Source organism: Numida meleagris, chromosome 1 (assembly GCF_002078875.1).
Source record: "Numida meleagris isolate 19003 breed g44 Domestic line chromosome 1, NumMel1.0, whole genome shotgun sequence".
In the NCBI taxonomy this organism is placed as follows: Eukaryota; Metazoa; Chordata; class Aves; order Galliformes; family Numididae; genus Numida; species Numida meleagris.
In genome coordinates, this window is record NC_034409.1 from 187,074,460 (window position 1) to 187,085,891 (window position 11,432).

Genomic DNA, 11,432 nt, shown 5'->3' on the forward strand with positions numbered 1-11,432 from the left:
TTGATTTATTTGAAGGCAGATAAATGCCATGGGAATGATTAAAAGGAATCAAGGAAAAGAGTCAGAAGGATAAAATGAGGTTATTGCAGACGCAGGAATGTATTCATGGCAGCAGTGTATGCTGTGGCTCTTCCAGTGCTTTGCAGTCTGCACAAGGTTGTGCACAGCTACCTGCAGGGTTTTAAGCGTGCCCATCGCTTGGGCTCTGTTTGAGGTTAACAATAGGGAAAACCTGGCGTGTGATTCCTCACTGCAAGGACCTGTTGGTGTACGTGTGGGTTTTCAGGTTATGGAAATGACCCATTATTTTTAAAATAGCCTCTTCCTGTTTGCAGTGATGCAGTGAAGTACTGAGTCATCTGTAAACCTTTAGCCTTCCCTGAGCAGCCTCTCTCATTTGCCGCCTCCTATACTTTGGGTTGATAGCAGTGGAGAGGAGGTTTGACTTGGGCACATCACTTCTGGATGAATTGCTGCTCGGTCCTGGGGAAGAGTTTTGAATTCCATCACTGTTGATTGAAATTACAATAAAATGCTAAAAGATGAGCTGTGTCTGGTTGTTCATTTGGGGAATGAGTATTTGCATTCACTATGAGCTCTAGTTTTTGATTCCCTAAAGCAAGGTTAAATTATACCAGCGTTTTAGCCTTTATCTTTTCCACCGAGGCAAGCTCTGGTTTGCTTTTGTTTCCCCTACGATGGCCAACCCATGTAGATGGATAGCTGAGGTGTGGGGAGGTCAGGCTGCAGTCTCATTGTGATGACAGTGTTTGTTGCATTGTTAAACAGAGCCAAACTGTAAAGAAAGTGTGTCCTAAAACTGTACTGCAGATCTGTAGTTACCAAGACCGACTTCCTTCCAGTCTGAAGTCACACCCATTAATGCCCTTACTTGTACAGTCGAGTTCAACTCCTAGCATGACTGAGTTCCACCTGCTGAATGGAGAGCTTTAGTTCTTGTTGAGTAACAAAACCCCGTTGTCCAAAATTCTACCCATGAAAACAAGCCTCAAAGATTGCAGTCCTCTATGAATGTCTTTTCTGCCATCTCCACAAGCCCCTCTGGCTTTTTAGGGCTTACAGTGATATGCTCTTATGCCCTATCTCTTTGCCGTAAGCGTGTCATGGCAGCAACCACTCCTGTCCTCAGTTTTTCCGGCATCTTATGGGCAGCTTCCCCCCTTGCTTATCAACTTGAAGTGGTTTCTTGCCCAAAAAAGAGACTGCTTTGTGTTGCATGCCAAGACCCCCACTTCTCCTCCCATAGTGCAACGCATGCAGGTACCCATGAAGTTCTGGCTTCAGCCGGAAGGTGGCTACTGCAGTGCCCCGCAGTGCTGGATTTCTGCCTTCTGGAGCGAGACCCTAACGCCCCTGAACCCCTGCAGAATGCCCTCTGACCTGAAAGGGATGACATCGAGGACGTGTCTGAAAACAACGTCAATCCTTCCATCGGAATTGCACAGCTGGGAATTGTATCCCTTGTCTACTTAAATGACACGGGTTTAAGTAAAGCACGGTGGTTGCTCCCATTTCGTACTCAGAGTGGCTTAGTTTAGTTTTGGAAACATTTAGAGTGGCTGTGCAGCCTGATGGGTGCGCTGACAAATAGCTGGAGGCTGCAGAGCTGCGGTGTTGCTTCTTTTCTGCCTCTGAGATGTTCCTGCTCATCTCTTCCCCAGTGCCACACGTGATGTGTTGGTCTTGACTATCTCTGGACCCAGCCGATACGGAGTGAACTTGCACATAATCTATATGTCAGTTGTATGGTCACCGTGCCTTCCTGCAACCAAACCTTTCTTCAGGTATTATCCTGCAGAGAAAGAGGAAGGATGGAACAAGCAACATCACATTAGTAGGGCAAAAGAGACAACGATTTACCACGTTTGAAAGGCAGTGCCTGTGGATGCCGACAGTTTGCTTTGTCAAGACAGAAATCTTTGGCAAGAGAAATATGAATGCGACATGATGCTTTTTTCCTGTGGAACATTTTAATGCTTTCCCAGTGGGACCTTACTTTCTCAGAGCAGGAATTTGTCGCCACTAAGTCAATGCAGATGTACCTTCTGCCAACATCAAGAAGGAATGGATGGGACAGACATTAGCAATAGGGAAATTGTGCCATGTCTGAAGAGAACACATGCTCGGAGGAGGGGCTACTTCTGTTTCAAAAAGAGATGCTTTCTGTGCAAAACAAGCTTTGCCTTTCCTCCAGATGTCTCATCTGTGCCTCGCGGCAATGCTATGATGTTTCATCTTGTGAGAAGCCAAGGGAAAGAGAACTTACTGTAGTGAAAACATCTATTCACAAGCTATTTGAACTCCTGTTTAGCTGAAGTAAAACAAGCACTACAACTAGCTGGGACTGCGATGATTAAAGTCTTTGCAGTTATTACAGGGGTTGGTTTTCTACTGAATCAACACATGCTGCAGACTAAGATGAAGGAAGGAAGTACGTACTGGTACAACAGCAGACAAAAATACCACTCATTACCCTTCTGCTGCCTGGCCTGGGTGGCTTCCGACAGATACATCTGTCTCTAAGAGAAATCGGCAGTGCAAAACCCAAGTGTATATAAAACATGCCAATTTTTTAACACACAAAGATCAATGTTAGAACTTTGGAGGTGCTAAGCAGCATGCAGAGCATTTGTATCTCGCAGAAATCTAGCTGAACCAAGTACCCAGGAATCCAAGAGCTTACTGAAAGCAGCAGTGAAGCTGGAGGGCAAGCTCTCATCTTCCTTACCTCACTTGTCCCTGAAATTTGGTTTGGGTTGGAAGGGAGGTCAAAGATCATCCAGTTCCAACCCCCTGCCATGGGCTGGCTGCCACCACCACATCGGGCTGCCCAGGGCCCATCCAACCTGGCCTTGAGCTCCTCCAGGGATGGGGCACTCACAGCTTCTCTGGGCAGCCTGTGCCAGGGCCTCACTGTCCTCTCAACGAAAAATTTCCCCAGCATCCTATCTAAATCTCCTCTCTTTTAGTTTAAAACCATCCCTCTTGTCCTATCACTATCTTCCCATGTAAAAAGTAGATTTCCTTCCTGTTTATAAGCTCCCTTTAAGTATTAGTGGGCTGCAATGAGGTCTTCCCAGAGCCCTCTCTCCTCCAAGCTGAACAAACCCAGCTCCCTCAGCCCTTCTTTCTAGAAGAGGTGCTGCAGCCCATGTCTTCCCAAGCCTGAGCAGCCCCTCACACACAAAGAGGAAAACATCATGGGCTTTTAAAAAGCTGATGACTGGGTCAAGAAGACTTGAATTGCTCAGCTACAGATGGAAAGTTCTCCTCTAAAATGCTAAACAGACGTGTTCTTTAGGTCCAAAGCTAACCAGATGAGCTGCGAGCTCTTGCCACTTCTTCTGCTGCTTTGCAGTAAAGATCCAGAGTGCTTTTAAAATGCTGAGAGCGCAGCAGGGATTGACAAGGAAAGAACGGCTGTGAGGAGCTACTGTACTGAATAAATATGAATTATTTTCATAGAACAAAATGGGTGCTGATGGAGGTCTTGCATTTGCAGTCTCACCCGGAAGGCAGAACCCTTGCACACTGCGTGTGGCAGTGCGCAGAGGAACAGGAGTCTTCGTGTATGAGAATGGGCATATGTATTTCGTGGACTAGACCGTGCGTCAGATTTTGCTTAACAATGCCACTGAAATGAGGACGACTGCAGGCATCTATGTAAAGTTAACTAGCAAATATTAGCAAAATTAATTTCAAAACGTGACCTCTTTCAAGGCACTTTGGATGGGGCCGCAATTTAGTGATTTCTAAGGTATCTATGTTGAGTTTTGAAATGTATCTGAAAATGAGTGCCATCCCAGAATGCAATGGACATCGGGCTCTGCCTTCCCGAATTATTTTAGGAGAGTTTCCTGGAAAAGAGAGCTCTGGGATGGGCACAGCAGCAGGTGCAGGAGAACGAGACAGACAGGGAGGGGTGTGTGCATTATCTGCTGTGGAGCAGGAACCCCACGTCACATGTACTGTGTCACCAAGCCGCAGCCAGAGAGGAGGAGGGCAAGCCCTGCCTCTTATAGCTGCTGAAACCTGAACACCATCCCTCCTAGTGAAAATCCAGTGCTGTTTGCAAACTGCTGTCGGAGGTGATTCAGCCATCATCTGCATGTTCCACCTCTGAAAAGACCTTTTGTTACTGCATCCAGTACGGCCAGAGCACAACATCAAACTGCTACTGCCTGGTAACGGTGGGATTCAAAGCGGTGGCACAGGCACTGTGTGATCACCCGGCGCTGAGCTGAGGGTGCAGCTATTGTCTGCATGCATCACTGGCCTGTGCTGAGATCCAAATACACCCTGAATATCCAACAGCCACCAGTGCCCAGTGACATGCTAACCGTGTCCAGAAACGATTAGCTAAACAGGTGCCGGGTTCTCCTGGTTAAAAGAAAACCAGACCTTCGTTAAATTCCGAGATAAGGTTAGAAAAAGAATTGTGTACGTAATCTGGTTATCTGCTGTATTAACTTGGTGACTGGATAATTTGGATCTCTTAATTTGTTGACTTAACTAGAATTGCCATCAAAATCAGATAAAATACAGAGCACGGCTTTGTTTTTTAATCAGTCTGGTGAAATTAAGTGTAAATTAGCCAAGCAATGCGCTTTGGGAGATTGATGTTTGCGCACTCTCCCTTTGGACGCAGTCCATACCCAGGACATGAGAGCTGCTTCACTTCATCGTGTTGAAACCCAGGCCATGGGCTCCGAAGGCAGGCAGCAGCTCCGGAGCGAGTGAAATCCTGAGCCTCCTGCGTACGCCTACCGAGTGACTGCATAGGTTGCAGCATCCCTGGAACCAAAGGCCAGGATAGTTTCCATCTTGCACTGCTGGGAATGGAGCTGTTTATCAATTGTAAGTACATGCCTTTGGACGCGCTTGCACGTCTTTATTCACCTCCATTAATCAATACAAGATAAACAATTGCCAAATATATTTGCCCATAATGAACACCTATGTTTGAAACAGGACCAAGTAGGCAATTATGTAGGGCAGCAGCCAACTCCTGCAGGGCAAAAGAGCCACTGCCGCTCTGCCAAATTTCCAGCCTGCAGAGGCGGTGCCCGTTCTGTTCCTGCCTGTTCATTTTCTATATCTATTTCTGTTCATTGTTATCTATCTTGTTCCTTGGAAGATTCACTTACGAACTTTCTGTTCTGCTTGAATAGAAGCATTCTCTGCTTCAAAGTACTTGCATGCTCCAGTAAAAATCTACTTCCTGGAGTTAAGTGTTTTGTGTTTTGTGCTCTGCTGATTCTACCATGCTGCTAATATCATTATATGTTTATTACCTCCAAAATGCATTTGCCTTCCTGTAGCTGTCATGCAAGATTACAATTGGAATTCCTTAGTTAAAAGCTGAAAATGGTGTTCCGCTGCCCGGTGCTTAGTGTATTCATTTGCCCATTTATAAAGCAAGACTGGATTGCAAAACGTAGTGATCTAAAGGTAAATCCATTGCTAAACTTTGGCCTCGAAGCATCAAGGTGCAATCACGATCATTCATATTTACACAAGCTGGGTACATAGGTAAAGAGTGATATGAGGACAAGGCAGAGAAAGACTCCTAAAGCACCTCACTAGAGCCAAGTTGCACTGGACTACATTAATCAGTTGGATTTTTCCCCTTTAAACGCTTGTGGTTTTGCAAATTTTGCAGCATGGGGCCCTTTTTAACATGAGTAAAGCTTGTCCAAATCCTATTTGCTGTCCCTATAAATGTGCCAGTGTGTAAGTTTTGCAGCATTTCACATTGTATGGGTGGAAAAAATAGGTACGTGTGTGCTTCCTTATTCCTAATGCAGAAGCAGCGTGAAGTGAAAAAAGGGCAAAAGGGGAAGCAAGAATTTCTGCTGAAAAGAAAAGAAGGAAAAAACCAGCTCCCGATGATCCATTTTTCACCTGGATAGACCCAGGTTTTATTTGGGCAACCCACTGCTGTCGCACTGCACTCCAGCAGCTCCTCAGTACGTACGCACGTCTATGGAATACCCAGGGTATGCTTCAGCATGAGGGTAGTTTCTGGCTCCTCTCACAGCACTGAAGTGGTTAATGACAAAACACGTGCCTTTCACCCCTTGTCTGGAGGTATGTAACGCTGTGCCATACTCACCGGGTGCTGTAGGCCCTACCCAAGGCGAGAGCTGAGCGCGACCGCACGAGGAACCTGCCCAGAGCGCTGCCTCCCTTGGAGCACCTCCAGCCAGCGATCCTCACAGCAAACCCCAACCTGCCTGATGCTCCCAGTGCAAAGAGAACACCTCAGCGTGTTCCGGGTTGTTTATGATTAACACGTCGAATAGCATTTCCTGGAAGCATTTTTTTGGACAAGCACAGCGCTGCGAATAGACAGGGATTTTAGCTGGGTGTTCCTTTCCTTCTGTAGCATGTAGATAAACTGTTGTTGGAGTTTTTTCCCTGTTAGGAACTCAGTCGAATGGATGGTTAAAGCGCTTGGGAATCAGCCCAGGGCTTTTGTGATGCTCTTGAAGAAGAGCATTGTCGGTGAGATCCTCTGAAGATGGATGAAGACAGCTTGGAAGCCAAGAGCAGCATAAAAGGTGTGTAACAATGTCCTTCTGCTTACTCTGGCCCTGCAAAAGATGAAGCTATGTGTCATATGCTTAATATTAAATGGACTAAACAGGTTGCCTGGTTCCTCTTTAATTCTTTTAATCTTCTTAGGAGATACAAAATAGGCTTAAGTATAAAACTATTCTTTAATGTAAAGAGTTTGGGGGGTTGGGGTTTGCTTGCTTAGCTGTTTTGTGATGACAGGAGCTGGCCCTAGGAAGGCTATTCCACCCTTACTCAATATCTGCCAGGATTCCTGGGAGCCAATTACAATCACAGGAAGAGTCAGACTGTAGTTAAACCTTCCAGCCCCCACACAGCAACAGGAAAATCCTGTTTGAAGAATAAGGGAAGAGCCTATTTGAGACCACAAGAGACAATGTGCTGGTAGTCAACGCGTTACACGGCTACCTGGCTGTAAGTGACCGCAGAGTCCAGCCCACTGTGGATCTTTACATTATTATTTTTAATATTCTTTAACACGAGAGGGACTGTCCAGGCTGGAATTTGAAGAGATGGGTTTCTTGGAAGCTTTTATCCTGTTGAGCTAGCAACAATTTTGTTTAATGACTATGCAAGCTCAAGTCACTGCGAAAATATTTGTTTTATGGGCCATGCATGCTGGTTTTGTTTTGTTTGTGTGCATTCTTTGTTGTTGTTGTTGTTGTTGTTGTTGTTGTTTTTCCAGATTGAAAACTAGAGAGGGAAGAGAGCGGTTGGTAGTGAAATGAACGGCAGTGCAAGCCATCCTGGATGGGAGTGAGAAAAGACAGAGTGCCTGTCATGCATCAATGCTGCTGGCACGCAGCCGTGTTGAATAAGGAAGAGTTAAAACGTCATTCTGAGGATAGAGGGGGGGACACTGCTAATTTTTTTGCAACACACAGCACGTGATCTGAAGCTGCACCATGGAGGTTTAGGTTGGATACCAGGAAGAATTTCTTCATGGAGAGGGTGGCCAGGCATCAGGACGGGCTCCCCAGGGTGCTGGTGGAATCCCCATCGCTGCAGGTATCTAAGAGACGTGTAGATGTGGCACTGAGGGACACGGAGCAGTGATAGGACATGGTAGGTCAGGCTGATGGTTGGACCTGGTGATTTTTGAGGTCTTTTCCAACCTAAATGATTGAAAGGGGTTGGACTAGATGACGCCCAGAGGTCCCTTCCAAGCCATACAGCTCTGTGATTCCGTGATTCTACAATTCCGTACACCCACAAAAAAATTTTAGCACAATATAAAGCAATAGTCTAGTAGTGTAAGAAGGACCCTCAAAATCAACACTTCCTGGTACATAAGCAAATTAGAAGAGATTTTTAGCCAGGAATCACAACTTTTCTTCCCAGAAAAATACCTCGAGGAGCAACACCAAATTAACTTCACAGAGGTTCCTTCTAATCTAACTAAAGTGCCAGGAGGAACAAACACCACCCATCCGATCCGCTGACTTCAGGGAAAACTGCTTTGCATCTCAGAGACAAACCATGCATTTTCTGATGAGCAGTGTTCTTCTGTTAAATTAAAGAGAATCTTAAACTTAGCTAAGAAAACAACATATATATAATAGATATATATAAATGCTTTAGCAGAGGGATTGGACTCAGTGACCTCTTGGGCTCCCTTCCAACCCCTGCAATTCTGTGATTACGGTTCCTTTATATATGTATATATACCTTTATTTCTGTAGCAGGTGACGAAGACATCAGCAACATAAATTTACCAGAAAAAGATCTTCTCGAACCAGTTTAAATCCTTGTTTGGGTAAGAAGATACTCAGAGAGGGAAAAAGCCTGAAAGATAGCCAATTCAGCAGGGCTTCACAGAGAGCAGCGGTAGCGCTGGCTGCACACGTGTTATGTAAACCACCTCCAGCTTTTCTAGTGGGTTAACATAAGGCAAGCAGCTTTCATGCCATCAATGAGGAGCAGGGTCTGAGGCATTTGGCTTTTGGAAGTGACAAGCTAAAGACCAGTCATCTTCAGTTCCTTCAGTCTGGAGCAGATAAAACGTTGTTTGTGAGCATTTGGGAGATTAGAAAGAAAGGAGTAGCAGCCACCATGGATTCATTACTGCAGTCACTTTTCTTTCTATGCCAAGGTAACACGCAGGCATGATCCATCAGTGGCACAAATACGGGATGAGGAGGAGCTGGTGAGGCAGTTGTTTTTTTCCTCCAAAAGAATCTGGAAAATAAATGGATCACAACACTCATCCATCATTGCCACTTGCCCCTGCTTTTGGTGCTAGAAATGGCATCTGCATTGATCCCAGTGGCTGGAACAGGTCTGTGCCCCGAGGTGGATCCACATGCTGTTGATGTTTGGCAGGGAGACCAGAACGAGCATTCCAGGCTCTGTATAGTTTGCTGCACAGAGCTGGCAGGTTACAAACAATTTGAAAAGAGGACCTAAGAAAAACAGATACAGTCTCCCACGCACGCTTCACAACATTCAGTAAGGATTCAATGCACAGAAACGCCAGAAAATACAGATAATCCCATGACTAGACACAGCTGTGGTCAGGCCAGGAGGGGCTGCCTGCTTGCATGGCAGCTCCCAGAACCACAGCCTCCAGCAGATGCAGCTGACTGCTAGAGATGAGAAATGACATCTAACATCTAAAGGACTTATTCCAAAAATTATTTGTCTAGAGGTTACGTATTACATACTACAGAGTGTCCTTATTATCAGACCACACTGAAACACGACAAAAAGCTTGCGCCATGACTTTAGCAAAGGCCGTACACAATCTGAACGCTATCTCCCCGCGTGGAATTCACTCACAAGGCTCTCGGGTGGATGAGAACTAGGATTGCCCAAACACTGCTGCAGATGATCCCATCTATCTCACGTTCTTTGACATCTATCCCAAACTCACTGAAACTGGCTGTAAAAGTGGACCTTGTTGTCACAGGAGCTGAACTTCCCGATCAGAGGAGCAGAAGCTGGGTGGGTTGAGGGGAGGAGGCTGGCGGCTGGCACGCGGCTGTGCTCTATCAGTCAGGAAAGCAGCCGCTCCTTGGTAGCTTACTGCAGCGGGGGGTATCTGGTGGGTGTGATGCGATGCGATAGGAGCAGTCTGGGTTGAAAGAGGAGCTCGTCCCGTTATCTTTCTGAAAAACTGCTGACAGGGAGTATTGTTCGTTGCCCTTCTCCGAAAAAAAAAAAAAAAATATTGGGCTCTGGCTCAAAATGTTTTGAAAATATATTTTAGTAAACACACCTTTAATTCTGATACATGTGTTCCAGCTAATCACAGCTGCTTTCCCTCGAGCCATTAGTCTGCTTGTAGGGAAGGCAAGGAGAGCGGGGCAGCAAAAATGTGAATTATTTATGTTCCTGCTGAAAGCACAAGTCTTGTCACTACAGCCTTGCTTGATCGAATGGATCTGCAGAGACAGTTTCTGTAGCAACCCAGAACCTCACCCAGCAAAATGTCACCCAGGCAGTCACAGGTAATGCAGAGCAGTCATAAATATCTGCCTGGATAGCTGCAGATGACACGGAAATGCCAAAGCAAAATATATCTAGACCTTGAGCCCTTCATTCTCAAAGACCCAAGAAGGCCTTTCAGACTAACTCAGGTACAGCTAACAACCCGGCTGTGACAACACAGTGTTTTGAAAGATTACACAAGCCTTTGTGGGAGCTCAGCACGCTCTTCACATCTGCTCAAGCCACTGCTGACCACACGAGCTGCTGCGGTCAGGCCCTTGCTGGTAGCCAGCTAGCTCAAGTCAGAGGCCTACAGCATTGGTGTTAGGTACATATATCAGACACTGGGGTCGTTAATATTATCCAAAATGTTTCAGAGATCTCACTCTTATGTCGCTGCATTTACTGTAGATCAACAAAGGGATGTAAGGATTCAACAATTCTATCCCTACCTGTCATTAGCATTTGGTCTTGGCTTGTTGCTGTTTGCAACCCATCTCAATGAAAACGTTATGAAAATTACAAGCTGTCAGGACTATCTTGCAAAGCTTTGAAGTATGATACAGGTTAGCAGATTTGTCTAGACATATTAAACATATTTTTCAGTAAGTCAGTATTTGAATTTTTCATAATTACCAGCATATCAAATGATCTGTTACTGAATATATTCAGGTTGTCTTAATTTCTGAGGCCATGAAACGCAAACCATATTAGAAAAGTTATAACATGCTGAACTTCATATGCACAGAAATGTTAGCAGATGGTTCCCTCACCGTGTGGGAACATACTTCCTCACTGCTTGCCCACCACCAACACTGGAAGAGTAAACTGAATTTTCTGGGGGCTTTCCAGAGTTTGCATTTCCAGTGCTTCCTATGGTTTGACCTTACAAACAAAACCAGGTTCTCACATTCAGAGTAACCCGGGTGCTTAGCTCTAAATAGGAGATAATCCAGCTATAAAAAGCTTGTGGTTATTTGAGAGAGGTCAACAAGGTACAACTCTAAATGTGAATAGAAGCGTGAGAAGCAGTACCAGTCCTACATAACCTGGACAACAAGTGATCTGACTGGCAGGGCTTGGAGGCATGGCTTATATTTACAGTTTTGCTGACTTAGCAATGTCAGGACTAGAACAACCTTCAGCAAGCAATATGTTTGCTGGTGAAAACCTTATGATGTAGTTTCAAGAGCAACATCCTTTGCAGTTTTGACAGAAGGAATATACTGTAGTGATCTAACTTTTGTCCCATTTCTGAGAGGCTTTACCAGCTCTTCCACTGTAACTGCACTGGCAAACTTGCTGGTTGAGACTGTTGTGCAGATGAAGGACTGAAGAATAATGCTTATGACAGCAGAGCTGCTTTGGAGGCTTGAAGGGAGAGTATTTCCCCCTTTGGGAGG